Source organism: Moschus berezovskii, chromosome 27 (genome assembly GCF_049115385.1).
Source record: "Moschus berezovskii isolate FMDL1 chromosome 27, NW_MosBer_1.0, whole genome shotgun sequence".
NCBI classification, from domain to species: domain Eukaryota; kingdom Metazoa; phylum Chordata; class Mammalia; order Artiodactyla; family Moschidae; genus Moschus; species Moschus berezovskii.
The window spans coordinates 57,140-72,723 of record NC_142486.1 but is presented as its reverse complement, the minus strand read 5'-3'; the positions used below and the strand labels follow the sequence as shown (position 1 = coordinate 72,723).

The 15,584-nt window shown below is 50.8% G+C and overlaps 2 pseudogenes; one reads left to right on the top strand and one right to left on the bottom strand.

Moving 5' to 3' along the window:
* Positions 1–4,604: 4,604 nt before the first annotated feature.
* Positions 4,605–7,158, top strand: LOC148773597 (28S ribosomal RNA; annotated as a pseudogene).
* Positions 6,834–7,746, bottom strand: LOC148773596 (uncharacterized; annotated as a pseudogene).
* Positions 7,747–15,584: the final 7,838 nt, after the last annotated feature.

The following is a 15,584-nucleotide window of genomic DNA, read 5'->3' as shown; positions in this document are numbered from 1 at the left end:
CACGGGGTCTGTGGAGAGGACCTGAAGGGGGCCGTCTCAGGGCACAGAGAGAGGAAAGAAGTCAGGACCGGCCACAGGCAGCGTCAGGTCCTGGATAGGACGAGCTCACGGAGCAGTGAGAGGCAGCGTCAGTCCTAGAGAGGAAAGACGTCAGGGAGCAGTGAGAGGCTGTGTCAGGTCCTAGAGAGAAAGATCTCAGATAGCCGCGAGAGGCGGCGTCCGTCCTAGAGAGGAAGACATCTGGGAGCGGCGAGAGGCTGCCTCAGGTCCTAGTTGGATGATCTCAGGGAGCAGCGAGAGGCGGTGTCAGTCCTAGAGAGGAAAGACATCAGGGAACTGTGTTATGGTTAGGGTTTTAGGGTTAGAGTTAGGGGTTAGGATTACGGATAAGGTTAGATGAGTTAGGGTTATGGTTAGCGTTAGATGAGTTAGGGTTAGGGTTCCCGACATGGCGCCCGCCCCCCTCAGATGCACTCCCGCAGCCCCCTCACCCATGGGCAGGACTGCGCTAACCTAGGAATTTGTTTGCAAGGCTCGCACAGTGCAAGCCGACACCCCGCCCTGACTCGGGTAATCAGTTCCTTGGAGCAGGCCTCGCCGGTCTGGTGCCTGACGAGCCACATACTAGGACGAAAGCAGCCCCAGCCGCGTGGGTGCTGAGAGTCACCCCAGGCTGGGAGTGCTGGCTGGGAGGTTATTTTGCAGTTTCAATGGCCCCTAGGGCCCCGTGCCCAGGCAGAGCTCCCACACTCCCAGGGAACGTCAAGGCAACCTCTGCACGGCTGTTCCATTATGAGAGCTCGCGAGCCTAGGCCTGTCTGCACAGTGCTTGTCTCCTGCGGGATTTTCACCCGGGGAGCCCTAACGTGGGGTGGCCCAGCAACTGCTTGCAAAGGCTTCCGGTGGCTGTTTGCTTCCTTCTGCCAGAGCTAGCTTTGCTCCCCACTCTGGCATTGGGCATGCCAGGTTCTGGTCCACCACCCCTACCGGGGTTCCATGGGAGGTGCAAGATGCCCTCGGCCAGGTGACCCTGGCATGGCATCCAGCTCTCTCAGACGCACTCCCGCAGCCTCCTCACCCATGGTCAGGTCCTCGCTCACCTAGGAATGTGTTTGCAAGGCTCGCAGAGTGCAGGCCGACTCCCAGCTCTGACTCCGGACTTGAGGCCCTGGGGCCAGGCCTGGAGGTCTGGCGTCTGAGGAGCTAAACCATGGCTGCGCACTCAGTTCAGTTCAGTTCAGTCGCTCAGTCATGTCCGACTCTTTGCAACCCCATGAATCACAGCACGCCAGGCCACCCTGTCCATCGCCAATTCCCGGAGTTCACTCAAACTCATGTCCATCGAGTCGGTGATGCCATCCAGCCATCTCATTCTCTGTCGTCCCCTTCTCCTCCTGCCCACAATCGCTCCCAGCATCAGAGTGTTTTCCAGTGAGTCAGCTCTTCGCATGAGGTGGCCAAATTATTGGAGTTTCAGCTTTAGCATCAGTCCTTCCAATGAACACCCAGGACTGATCTCCTTTAGAATGGACTGGTTGGATCTCTTTGCAGTCCAAGGGACTCTCAAGAGTCTTCTCCAGCACCACAGTTCAAAAGCATCAATTCTTCTGCGCTCAGCTTTCTTCACAGTCCAACTCTCACATCCATACAAGACCACCTGAAAAACCATAGCCTTGACTAGATGGACCTTTGTTGGTAAAGTAATGTCTCTGCTTTTTAATATGCTATCTAGCTTGGTCATAACTTTCCTTCCAAGGAGTAAGCGTCTTTTAATTTCATGGCTGCAATCAGCATCCGCAGTGATTTTGGAGCCCAAAAATAAAGTCTGACACTGTTTCCATACTGTTTCTCCATCAATTTCCCATGAAGTGATGGGACCAGATGCCATGATCTTAGTTTTCTGAATGTTGAGCTTTAAGGCAGCTTTTCACTCTCCTCTTTCACTTTCATCAAGAGGCTTTTGAGTTCCTCTTCACTTTCTGCCATAAGGGTGGTGTCATCTGCATATCTGAGGTTATTGATATTTCTCCCAGCAATCTTGATTTCAGCTTGTACTTCTTCCAGCCCAACGTTCCTCATGATGTACTCTGCATATGAGGTAAATAAGCAGGGTGAAAATATACAGCCTTGATATACTCATTTTCCTATTTGGAATCAGTCTGTTTTTCCATGTCCAGTTCTAACTGTTGCTTCTTGACCTGCATACAGGCTTCTCAAGAGGCAGGTCAGGTGGTCTGGTATTCCCATCTCTTTCAGAATTTTCCACAGTTTATTGTGATCCACACAGTCAAAGCCTTTGGCATAGTCAATAAAGCAGAAATAGATGTTTTTCTGGAACTCTCTTGCTTTTTCGATGATCCAGCAGATATTGGTAATTTGATCTCTGGTTCCCCTGCCTTTTCTAAAACCAGCTTGAACATCTGGAAGTTCACGGTTTACGTATTGCTGAAGCCTGGCTTGGAGAATTTTGAGCATGACTTTACTTGCGTGTTCGATGAGTGCAATTGTACGGTAGTTTGAGCATTCTTTGGCACTGCCTTTCTTTGGGATTGGAATGAAGACTGACCTTTTCCAGTCCTGTGGCCACTGCTGAGTTCTCCAAATTTGCTGGCACATTGAGTGCAGCACTTTCACAGCATCATCTTTCAGGATTTGAAATAGCTCAACTGGAATTCCATCACCTCCACTAGCTTTGTTCGTAGTGATGCTTTCTAAGGCCTACTGACTTCAAATTCCAGGATGTCTGGCTCTAGGTGAGTGATCACACCATCGTGATTATCTTGGTCCTGAAGATCTTTATTGTACAGTTCTTCTGTGTATTCTTGCCACCTCTTCTTAATATCTTCTGCTTCTGTTAGGTCCATAGCATTTCTGTCCTTTATCGAGCCCATCTTTGCATGAAATATTCCCTTGGTATCTGTAATTTTCTTGAAGGGATCTCTAGTCTTTCACATTATGTTGTTTTCCTCTATTTCTTTGCACTGATCGCTGAGGAAGGCTTTCTTATCTCTCCTTGCTATTCTTTGGAGCTCTGCATTCAGATGCTTATATGTTTCCTTTTCTCCTTTGCCTTTCGCTTCTCTTCTTTTCACAGCTATTTGTAAGGCCTCCCCAGACAGCCATTTTGCTTTTTTGCATTTCCTTTACATGGGGATGGTCTTGATCCCTGTCTCCTGTACAATGTCACGAACCTCCGTCCATAGTTCATCAGGCACTCTATCTATCAGATCTAGTCCCTTAAATCTATTTCTCACTTCCACTGTATATTCATAAAGGATTTGATTTAGGTCATATCTGAATGGTCTAGTGGTTTTCCCTACTTTCTTCAATTTAAGTCTGAATTTGGCAATAAGGAGTTCAGGATCTGAGCCACAGTCAGCTTCTGGCCTTGTTTTTCCTGACTGTATAGAGCTTCTCCATCTTTGGCTGCAAAGAATATAATCAATCTGATTTTGGTGTTGACCATCTGGTGATGTCCATGTGTAGAGTCTTCTCTTGTGTTGTTGAAAGAGGATGTTTGCTATGACCAGTGCATTATCTTGGCAAAACTTATTAGCCTTTGCCCTGCTTCATTCCGTGCTCCAAAGTCAAATTTGCCCATTACTCCAGGTGTTTCTTGATTTCCTACTTTTGCATTCCAGTCCCCTATAATGATAAGGACATCTTTTTTGGGTGTTAATTCTAAAAGGCTATAGGTCTTCATAGAACCGTTCAACTTTGGCTTCTTCAGTATTACTGGTTGGGGCATAGGCTTGGATTACTGTAATAGTGAATGGTTTGCCTTGGAAAAGAGCAGAGATCATTCTGTCGTTTTTGAGATTGCATCCAAGTACTGCAATTCAGACTCTTTTGTTGACCATGATGGCTACTCCATTTCTTCTAAGGGATTCCTGCCCACAGTAGTAGATATAATAGTCGTCTGAGTTAAATTCACCTATTCCAGTCCATTTTAGTTCACTGATTCCTAGAATGTCGACGTTCACTCTTGCCATCTCCTGTTTGACCACTTCCAATTTGCCTTGATTCATGGACCTAACATTCCACGTTCCTATGCAATATTGCTCTCTACAGCATTGGACCTTGCTTCTATCCCCAGTCACATCCACAACTGGGCATTATTTTTGCTTTGGCTCCATCCCATCATTCTTTATGGATTTATTTCTCCACTGAACTCCAGTAGCATATTGGGAACCCACCAACCTGGGGAGTTCCTCATTCAGTACCCTATTATTTTGCCTTTTCATACTGTTCATGGGGTTAGGGTCAGGGGGTCAGGGTCAGGGTCAGGGTGCCCGTGCGTGCCCCAACCTCCTCACACCCCCTCCTCCATCCGCCGCCAGCTTGTGCTCCCCACCCGCCCCTCCTCGGTATCTCACTCTCCACCCACCCCACGCTTCTGTTGCCGCCGCTGCCGCCCCCTTGAAGGGATGATGGGTAGGCGGCAGGGTGGGCAGTAGGGTTGCTGTGTGTGCGTGGGGAAGGGGGCCTGGGGAGGTCGGCCGCGGGTCTCTGTCCCCTTCTCAGGACCCCTCCTTGTGGGCGCCTTCGCCCTGTGCGCCTGTGCACGCGCCCTTCAAGATGAGACCTCTGATTAGACGTGGCGACCTCCTGAATTTAAGCATATTAGTCAGCAGAGGAAAGAAACTAACCAGGATTCTCTCAGGAATGGCTAGTGAACAGGGAAGAGCTCAGGCCCGAATCCCCACCCCGCCGTGGGACGTGGAACATGTGGCGTAGGAAAGACCCATCCCTGGTGCAGCTCGTGGGGGGCCTAAGTCCTTCTGATCAAGGCCCAGCCTGTGGACGTTGTGAGTCCAGTAGCGGCCCCCGGCACGCTGGGCCCGGGTCTTCCCGGAGTCGGGTTGCTTGGGAATGCAGCCCAAAGTGGGTGGTAAACTCCATCTAAGGCTGAATACTGGCAGGAGACCGATAGTCAACAAGTACCCTAAGGGAAAGTTGAACTTTGAAGAGAGAGTTCAAGAGGGCGTGAAACCGTTAAGAGGTAAAGAGGTGGGGTCCGCGCAGTCCGCCCGGAGGATTCACCCCAGCGGCGGGTCCGGCCATGCCAGCAGCCCGGCGGATCTTTCCCGCTTCCTGTTCCTCCCGACCCCTCCACCCGCCCTCCCTCCACCCCTCGCCACTTTCCCCTCCGTCTCTGGGTGGAGGTGGGCGGCGGGAAGGACGCAGGGGTGGGCGGGTGGGGTCGACGGGGGACGGACCCCTGGCCGGTGACCGGGGGCGCTGCCAGGCGCATTTCCACCGGCTCCCGGACGGCTGGGAAGGCCGGCGGGGAAGGTGGCTCGGGGGTGCTCCACTGTCGTGGCTGCGGGTCCACCCCCTCGAGTGTTACAGCCACCCCCCACCCCAGCAGCGCTCGCTGAATCCCGGGTCCACGGGTGGCCAGACCTGTCGCTGCGCTCTTCCCCTCCCAGCGGTTCCCCCCGCGGGGGCGCTCCCTCCAAGGGGAGTTCTCCGCGGGGCGCGCCGGTGTCCACTCCCCGTGTCAGCCGAGCCGAGGCGGGCGCGTGGGGTTCTGGGGGGGCCGGGCCGCCCCTCCCACGGCGTGACCGCTCTCCCACCCCAGCCCGCCTCCAACCGGGTGGGTTGGGGCCAGGTGGACTGTTCTCAGTGCGCCCCGGGCGGGTCACGCTGTCGGTCCCAGGGGAGTTTTCGTTCGGAGAAGCGAGCGCACGGGGTCAGCGGCGATGTCCGATGTCCGCCACCCACCCAACCCGTCTTGAAACACGGACCAAGGAGTCTAACGTGGGCGAGTCAGGGGCTCGCATGAAAGTCGCTGTGGCACAATGAAGGTGAAGGCTGCCTTAGCTGGCGGCCGAGGTGGGATCCTGAGGCCTCTCCAGTCCGCCGAGGGCACACCAATGGCCCGTCTCGCCCGCCACGCTGGGGAGGTAGAGCATGAGCGCACGTATTCTATCCGTATTCTATCTGAAAGATGGTGAACTATGCCTGGGCAGGGCGAAGCCAGAGGAAACTCTGGTGGAGGTCTATAGCGGTCCTGACATGCAAATCGGTTGTCCGACCTGGGTATAGGGGCAAAAGACTAATCGAACCATCTAGTAGCTGGTTCCCTCTGAAGTTTCCCTCAGAATGGCTGGCACTCTCGCAACGAAAACCCACGCAGTTTTATCCGGTAAAGCGAATGATTAGAGGTCTTGGGGCCGAAACCATCTCAACCTATTCTCAAATTTTAAATGGGTAAGAAGCCCGGCTCACTGGCATGGAGCCGGGCGTGGAATGCGAGTGCCTAGTGGGCCACTTTTGGTATGCAGAACTCGTGCTGCGGGATGAACCAAACGCTGGGTTAAGGCGCCCGATGACAACGCTCATCAGACCCCAGAAAAGGTGTTGGTTGATATAGACAGCAGGACAGTGGCCATGGAAGTCGGAATCCGCTAAGGAGCATGTAGCAACTCACCTGCCGAATCAACTAGCCCTAAAAATGGATGGTGCTGGAGCGTCAGGCCCATACCCGGCCGTCGCCGGCAGTCGGAGAGGTTCGAGAGGGACGGGAGCCCGGGTTGGGGGGAAGCTGAGGGGGAAGGACCACCTCCCCCACCCACCCCCACTTCCCCCACCACAGACGCTACACCGCGTAGGAGGGCCGCTGCTGAGAGCGTTGAAGCCTAGGGCGTGGGCCCGGGTGGAGCCACCGCAGGTGCAGATCTTGGTGGTAGTAGCAAATATTCAAATCAGATCTTTGAAGGCTGACGTGGAGAAGGGTTCCATGTGAACAGCAGTTGAACATGGGTCAGTCAGTCCTGAGAGATGGGCGGGAGCCGTTCCGAAGGGACGGGCGATGGCCTCAGTTGCCCTCAGCCGATGGAAAGGGAGTCGGGTTCACATCCCCGAATCCGGAGTGGCAGAGATGGGCGCCGCGAGGCGTCCAGTGCGGTAACGCAACCAATCCCGGAGAAGCTGGCGGGAGTCCGGGGGAGAGTTCTCTTTTTTTGTGAAGGGCAGGGCGCCCTGGAATGGGTTCGCCCCGAGAGTGGGGCCCGTGCCTTGGAAAGCGTCGCGGTTCCGGTGGCGTCCGGTGAGCTCTCGCTGGCCCTTGAAAATCTGGGGGAAAGTGTGTAAATCTCGGGCCAGGCTGTACCCACATCCGCAGCAGGTCTCCAAGGTGAACAGCCTCTGGCATGTTGGAACAATGTAGGTAAGGGAAGTTGACAACCTGGATCTGTAACTTCCGGATAAGGATTGGCTCTAAGGGCTGGGTGGGTCAGCCTGGGGTGAGAAGCGGGGCTGGGCTCACGCCAAGGCTGGAAGAGGCACCGCCAACCCCCCCACGCCCAGGGCCGCCCCTAAGGGCCCTCCCCCGCCCAGATCCCTCCCACCCCGCCTCCCTTGCTCCGCGGGGGGGAAGGTGGGGGGGCGGCGGGACCGGGGGCCGTGGCCGGGAGCAGCCGGGGCCCCGGTGGCGGGGGAGATCAATCCTCGGGGGCCCGGGCACCCAGGTGGCCGGCGGCAGCGGCGACTCTGGACGCAAGCCGGGCCCTTCCTATGGATCGCCCTAGCTGTGGCGGGCGTGGCGGCTGCCCCCGCCATGCGCGGAGGGCCGGGCGCGTGCGGTGCTCGTGTGTGTGCGTGTCCGCTGGCTGTCGGGCCATGGGGGCTCCCGCCCTCCCTACCGCCCTGGCAGCTGTGCCGCGCCACGCCACCCGCCCCTGCCGCCCCTCGCGGCCCGCACGCCGGTCCCCCGCTCCGGGTGTGCCCACGGGGCCTCATTTGCGCGCAACGCCTGGCCTCCGCCCAGCGCCTAGCAGCCAACTTAGAACTGGTGCGGACCAGGGGAATCCGACTGTTTAATTAAAACAAAGCATGGCGAAGGCCCTCGGCGGGTGTTGACACGATGTGATTTCTGCCCAGTGCCCTGAATGTCAAAGTGAAGAAATTCAATGAAGCACGGGTAAATGGCTGGAGTAACTATGACTCTCTTCAGTCAGTTCAGTTCAGTCACTCAGTCCTGTCCGACTCTTTGCGACCCCATGAATCAACAGGCCTCCCTGTCCATCACCAACTCCCGGAGTTCACTCAAACTCACCTCCATCAAGTCAGTGATGCCATCCAGCCATCTCATTCTCTGTCGTCCCTGTCTCCTCCCTCCCCCAATCCCTCCCAGCATCAGTCTTTTCCAGTAAGTCAGCTCGTCGCATGAGGTGGCCAAAGTATTGGCGTTTCCGCTTTAGCATCAGTCCTTCCAATGAACACCCAGGACTGATGTCCTTTAGAATGAACTGGTTGGATCTCCTTGTAGTCCAAGGGACTCTCAAGAGTCTTCTCCAACACCACAGTTCAAAGCATCAATTATTCGGCGATCAGCTTTCTTCACAGTCCAACTCTCACATCCATACATGACCACGGGAAAACCATAGCCTTGACTAGACGGACCTTTGTTGGAAAAGTAATGTCTCTGCTTTTTAATATACTATCTAGGTTGGTCATAACTTTCCTTCCAAGGAGTAAGCGTCTTTTAATTTCATGGCTGCAATCAGCATCCGCAGTGATTTTGGAGCCCAAAAAAATAAAGTCTGACACAATTTCCACTGTTTCCCCATCTATTTCTCATGAAGTGATGGGACCAGATGCCATGATCTTCGTTTTCTGAATGTTGAGCTTCAAGCCAACCTTTTCACTCTCCTCTTTCACTTTCATCAAGAGGCTTTTTAGTTCCTCTTCACTTTCTGCCATAAGGGTGGTGTCATCTGCATATCTGAGGTTATTGTTATTTCTCCCGGCAATCTTGATTCCAGCTTGCGCTTCTTCCAGCCCAGCGTTCCTCATGATGTACTCTGCACATAAGTTAAATAAGCAGGGTGACAATATACAGCCTTGACGTATTCCTTTTCCTATTTGGAACCAGTCTGTTGTTCCACGTCCAGTTCTAACTGTTGCTTCCTGACCTGCATACAGGTTTCTCAAGAGGCAGGGCAGGTGGTCTGGTATTCCCATCTCATTCAGAATGTTCCACAGTCTATTGTGATCCACACAGTCAAAGGCTTTGGCATAGTCAATAAAGCAGAAATAGATGTTTTTCTGGAACTCTCTTGCTTTCTCCATGATCCAGAGGATGTTGGCAATTTGATCTCTGGTGCCTCTGCCTTTTCTAAAACCTGCTTGAACATCTGGAAGTTCACGGTTCACATATTACTGAAGTCTGGTTTGGAGAATTTTGAGCATGACTTTACTAGCGTGTGAGATGAGTGCAGTTGTGCAATAGTTTGAGTGTTCTTTGGCATTGCCTTTCTATGGGATTGGAATGAAGACTGACCTTTTCCAGTCCTGTGGCCACTGCTGAGTTCTCCAAATTTGCTGGCACATTGAGTGCAGCTCTTTCACAGCATCATCTTTCAGAATTTGAAATAGCTCAACTAGAATTCCATCACCTCCACTAGCTTTGTTTGCCTTAGAAAGCATCACTACGAACAAAGCTAGTGGAGGTGATGTAATTCCAGTTGAGCTATTTCAAAGCCTGAAAGATGATGCTGTGAAAGTGCTTCACACCTGTACATGATATCAAACAATGTTTCCCAGTCTCAATCTGACTTACTTTACCTTCTAAGATTTCCTCTGGATTTATCTATCCCTTCGAGTAGCATTACTTCATTTGCTTAAGTCAGAGTCGTACTTCATTGTGTACCACTTTGTCTTTATCCATTCACCTGTCCCTGTTCAGTTCAGTCCAGTTGCTCAGTCATGTCTGACTCTTTGCGACCCCATGGACTGCAGCACGCCAGGCCTCCCTGTCCCTCACCAACTCTCGGAGTTTACTCAGACTCATGTTTATCGAGTCGGTGATGCCATCCAACCATCTCATCCTCTATTTTCCCCTTCTCCTCCTGCCTTCAATCTTTCCCAGCATCAGGGTCTTTTCAAATGAGCCATACCTGTCTCTGTATAGCCTGCTAACTTCTATGTCTTGGCTACTGTAAGTACTGCTGCAGGGCAGATTTCAGTGATGCATTTTACAAAATATGATTTTCTCCACATACACTCCCAGGAGTTCATCTGTCAGATTATATAGGGGGTCTATTTTTTTAAAAAAAGGGCACATGTATGGAAATCCTCATGACAACTGTTAACAATGATATTTTACCAGCACCACATTAGGGTCCTTTTTCTTCACATCATTCTAGCATTTCTTGCCTGTAGACTTTTTTAAGATTGGTCTTTTTCACTTCTCTAAGGTAATTCATCACCGTCAGATTGAATTTCCTGTGTCTATTCACCCAACTGAGAGACTTTTCATGTCGTTTTATTTTAAAACCTTGTAGATTTTATTTGCCTCTTGATATTTTCTTCTGATAATTTGCCCTGCTTTGCATGTTTTTATTGTTTTGCTCAGGAGGTTTCTTGAGCTTGTGTCATTTAGAACACAGCATTTTTTGTGCGTATTAGGTACTGATATGCAAAAATTTTAAGGTTGCTATTGCAGAGAATAGCCACAAGGGGCAGGACTGTCTCATGCCCTATTGTTGGAACGCTGGAAATGAAAGCTTTAATAAAGGTTTCCCGCTGGAGGAGGAAATGACAACCCACTCCAATATTCTTGCCTGGAAAATCCCACGGACAGATGAGCCTGGCAGGCTACAGTTCAATAACTATCTTCTCATCTGTAAGTCATATGTATCAGTATGTAAACAATCCACGGATTATTTGTTATATAAAAATGGTGGTGACGGTTTAGTCGGTAAATCGTGTCTGACTCTTGTGATCCCATGGACTGGAACCCACGAGAAATCCAACAGGGATTCCATCCAGTTATGGCAAAATATCATTTCATCCATACTACAAAGTTTAGGATCACTGGTTTCTTTGTTCTTATTAAAGGTCTTAGTAATTCTGCTGCTGCTGTGTCACTTCAGTCGTGTCTGACTCTGGGGTCTAGTAGTAGGCTAATTTGACCTTCTAGGGTAAAGGCGTTAGTTCTAAAAGGTCTTGTAGGTCTTCACAGAATCGTTCAACTTAGGCTTCTTCAGCGTTACTGGTTGGTGCATAGGCTTGGATTACTGTAATATTGAATGGTTTGCCTTGGAAATGAACAGAGATCAATCACGATGGCGCGATCACTCACCTGGAGCCAGACATCTTGGAGTGTGAAGTCAAGTGGGCCTTAGAAAGCATCACTACGAACAAAGCTAGTGGAGGCGATGGAATTCCAGTTGAGCTATTTCAAATCCTGAAAGATGATGCTGTGAAAGTGCTGCACTCAATATGCCAGCAAATTTGGAAAACTCAGCAGTGGCCACAGGACTGGAAAAGGTCAGTCTTCATTCCAATCCCAAAGAAAGGGAATGCCAAAGAATGCTCAAACTATTGCACAATTGCACTCATCTCACACGCTAGTAAAGTCATGCTCAAAATTCTCCAAGCCAGGCTTCAGCAATATGTGAACCGTGAACTTCCAGATGTTCAAGCAGGTTTTAGAAAAGGCAGAGGCACCAGAGATCAAATTGCCAACATCCTCTGGATCATGGAGAAAGCAAGAGAGTTCCAGAAAAACATCTATTTCTGCTTTATTGACTATGCCAAAGCCTTTGACTGTGTGGATCACAATAGACTGTGGAACATTCTGAATGAGATGGGAATACCAGACCACCTGCCCTGCCTCTTGAGAAACCTGTATGCAGGTCAGGAAGCAACAGTTAGAACTGGACATGGAACAACAGACTGGTTCCAAATAGGAAAAGGAATACGTCAAGGTTGTATATTTTCACCCTGCTTATTTAACTTATGTGCAGAGTACATCATGAGGAACGCTGGGCTGGAAGAAGCGCAAGCTGGAATCAAGACTGCCGGGAGAAATATCAATAACCTCAGAAATGCAGATAACACCACACTTATGGCAGAAAGTGAAGAGAAACTAAAAAGCCTCTTGATGAAAGTGAAAGAGGAGAGTGAAAAGTTTGGCTTGAAGCTCAACATTCAGAAAACGAAGATCATGGCATCTGGTCCTATCACTTCATGGGAAATAGATGGGGAAACAGTGGACACAATGTCAGACTTTATTTTTTTGGGCTCCAAAATCACTGCGGATGCTGATTGCAGCCATGAAATTAAAAGACGCTTACTCCTTGGAAGGAAAGTTATGACCAACCTAGATAGTATATTAAAGAGCAGAGACATTACTTTTCCAACAAAGGTTCGTCTAGTCAAGGCTATGGTTTTTCCCGTGGTCATGTATGGATGTGAGAGTTAGACTGTGAAGAAAGCTGATCGCTGAAGAATTGATGCTTTTGAACTGTGGTGTTGGAGAAGACTCTTGAGAGTCCCTTGGACTGCAAGGAGATCCAACCAGTTCATTCTAAAGGAGATCAATCCTGGGTGTTCACTGGAAGGACTGATGCTAAAGCTGAAACTCCAATACTTTGGCCACCTCATGCGACGAGCTGACTTACTGGAAAAGACTCTGATGCTGGGAGGGATTGGGAAGGGGAGAAGGGGACGACAGAGAATGAGATGGCTGGATGGCATCACCGACTCGATGGACATGGAGTTGGTGATGGACAGGGAGGCCTGGCGTGCTCTGATTCATGGCGTCTCAAAGAGTCAGACACGACTGTGCAACTGAACTGAACTGAACTGAGGGTAAGGGTTAGGGTTAGGGTTTAGGTTTAGGCTCAGTGATAAAAAACTCAGAAAAGCTGATACCTGGTTTGAGCCAGAAAGGCCAGACAGGTTTCTTAGGGAATGAGGCAAACAGAACTGCACTTACCACATTAACACAGATGGCTTTCAGGTAGATGGGAAACACTAAGAGGTTTGTTTGCTTTTTTTTTTTTTTTACAAAATATAGGCTTCCCTGGTGTCTCAGACAGTAAAGAATCTGCTGGCAATGCAGGAGACCTGGTTTGATCCTGGGTTGGGAAGATTCTCTGGAGAAGGGAAAGACTTCTCACTTCAGTATTCTGACCTAGAGACTTCTGTGGACTTTATAATCCATGTGTTTGCAAAGAGTCGGGGACATGACGATTGACTTTCACTTGGCTTATTTTAGGACACAGTTTACAATACCAATAAGACTTGTAGAAAACTTAATATTAAATTCTAACAATGTCACAGCTTTGAGTCAAGTAATATTCAAGCTCGTAATACTCTAATCCTTTATTTTAAAAAAATAGTGGTTAACATTTATTGATCATTTACTACATGATCAATCTTTCTGGCCACTTTAAACTGTATTCTTTCATTTAGTCCTCAGAAATAACCTTAAGAGCCTATCCTACTATTAATTTTATTTTACAGAAAGTGAAAGTATCAATATGGAGATTGTCTCTTGTCCAAGATCACACAGCCAATAAGTGATGGAGCCAGAATTCCAACCCACGACCTCTGCCTTCAGAGATTAAAGGAGTATTTTGTAAAACCCTGATAGATCAGAGGTTAAAGCGTCTGCTTCCAATGCAGGAGACCAAGGTTCAATCCCTGGGTCGGGAAGATCCCCTGGAGAAGGAAATGGCAACCCACTCCAGTATTCTTGCCTGGAGAATCCCATGGACGGAGGAGCCTGGTAGGCTACAGTCCACGGGGTCGCAAAGAGTCGCACACGACTGAGCGACTTCACTTTACTCACCTGTAAAACATTGGAAGTTGATCACAAGCTGGAAGAGTTTCTGCATTAAAAATGTGAAATCATGTTGAATTTGCTGTATTTTGTCTAGGACCTTGAGCCTAAAAAATGTCAGGTAATCTTTCCTAATTGCAATTTTGGGACAGCAGCACCATTAATTTATTGAGGAATTCCGAATTAATATTTTTAGTACCGAATTTGGAACACAGTGAGCACTGGGAAAACACTGCCTCCTAGTGTCTCCGCCGACGCCTGGCGTGAAGCTCTCACCTTTCCTCGTCCGCGCACCGCCGGGGTCGCGGGGCGCTGTCCGCCGCAGGGGCGCCCTCAGAGGGCCTCCCCCGGCCCTGGGACGCTCGCCGCCGCTCCCGCATCCAACACACGAGGTGCCTGCCGGGCCCGAGAGCCGGGGAGCGGGCGGAGCGGGCGCAGACCCCGGTCCCTCCAGGGCGGCCCCCCGGACGCAGCCCGCCTTCCCGAGGCCCCTGCCGGGCAGCCCCGGGAGGACGCCCCGCCGCCCCTCAGCCCCCTCCCCGCCGCCGCCACTCTCCGCTCCTCGAGGCGCTCCGAGGACCAAGGCGCGAGCAGGCGCCCGGGGCCGACGCGCACGGCTCCCTGAGGCCCCGCCCACCGAAGCCCCCGCGGCCAATGGGCGCCCGGCGCGGCCGGCAGCCACCTATTGGAAGGCCGGACGTCTCTGGAGGGGCGGGCCGAGCCCAGCCCCGCCCCGCCCCGCTCGCCGAGCCGCTTCCGGAGCAGAAGCCGGCAGGCCGAGCGCATCAGCTGGCGCTGGCGGGCAGCGGCGCGCAGCCTGCGGGTTGGTGTGCGCGGGCGGGAAGCGCGGGGGCTCTCGGCCCCCGGGACGCGTCACCCGCCGTGCGAGCGGGTCCTTCTCAGCGCGGGCTTCGGGGGCAGCCCGGAGGTAGGGGCTGCGGGCGAGCGGGGGATGCGGCGGCCGCACAGAGCCACCGGGTTTCTGTGTAGCGAGGCGGGTCCCCCATCTGACGGGGCGTTTGCAGATCCAGTTACTGGGATATGTGGTTTGAGAACCCAGAGAAGGAAGGAATGAAGCGCTACGCTATTAGTTATTTTAGACTCGAACGAGAAAATAGTATTTTATAAAATTTTTATTTAGCGTCCTGAAAAAGTTCACCTAGCACCACCTGATAGTTATTATGGGCAGATTTTTAAAATCTTACCTGATTGTTCATATATAAAAGGAATAATGGCTTGGTGATTACTTGTCCCTTAGTGTCTTGCATGTATTCATCTGTAAAACATACCTGCCTTGGGGGGCTATGTGGATTCAATGAAGTATAAAGTATGTAAAACTCTAACCAAAGCACTTTTAAAGGAGTGTCTCAAGGCATTGTCCTATGTACATACAAACAAAAATCACAATAATTGACCAATAATAATTAGCAAGTGAGTGAGCCCCAGGCCTAGCTCCTTAAGGCAGATTACTTAATTTCTGAGTGGCTGAACTGGAATTTGGTCCAGGCATACTGAACTCTCAAACTGGGGCACTTAACCTGCAGGAAACGCACAATGTGTTTCACAGGCTCTCTATTGGGCATCTACGTGTGCATAGCATCGGGGACTAGAAATCAAAGACCCAACACATGCCCGGAAAGTTTACACTGTTAAACGGTGTGTGGGGAGGAACAACTCCACATTAACCATTTCCAAAAAGTAGAAAATTACTATCTCTATTAGAATTGAGCTGTGGGTACATTGCTCAGTCGTTTGCCTATTCTCTCACAGAATCTGGTAGAATTTGTTTACAAAATTAACATGGATTAAAAAAAAAAAAAGTTGCATTAATTTACATATCACTTATGCCTCACTTCAGTTCAGTCACTCAGTCGTGTCCGACTCTTTGCCACCCCATGGTCGGCAGCACAGCAGGCTTCCCTGTCCATCACGAACTCCCCGAGTTCACTCAAACTCATGTCCATTGAGTCGGTGATGCCATCCAACCATCTCATCCTCTGTC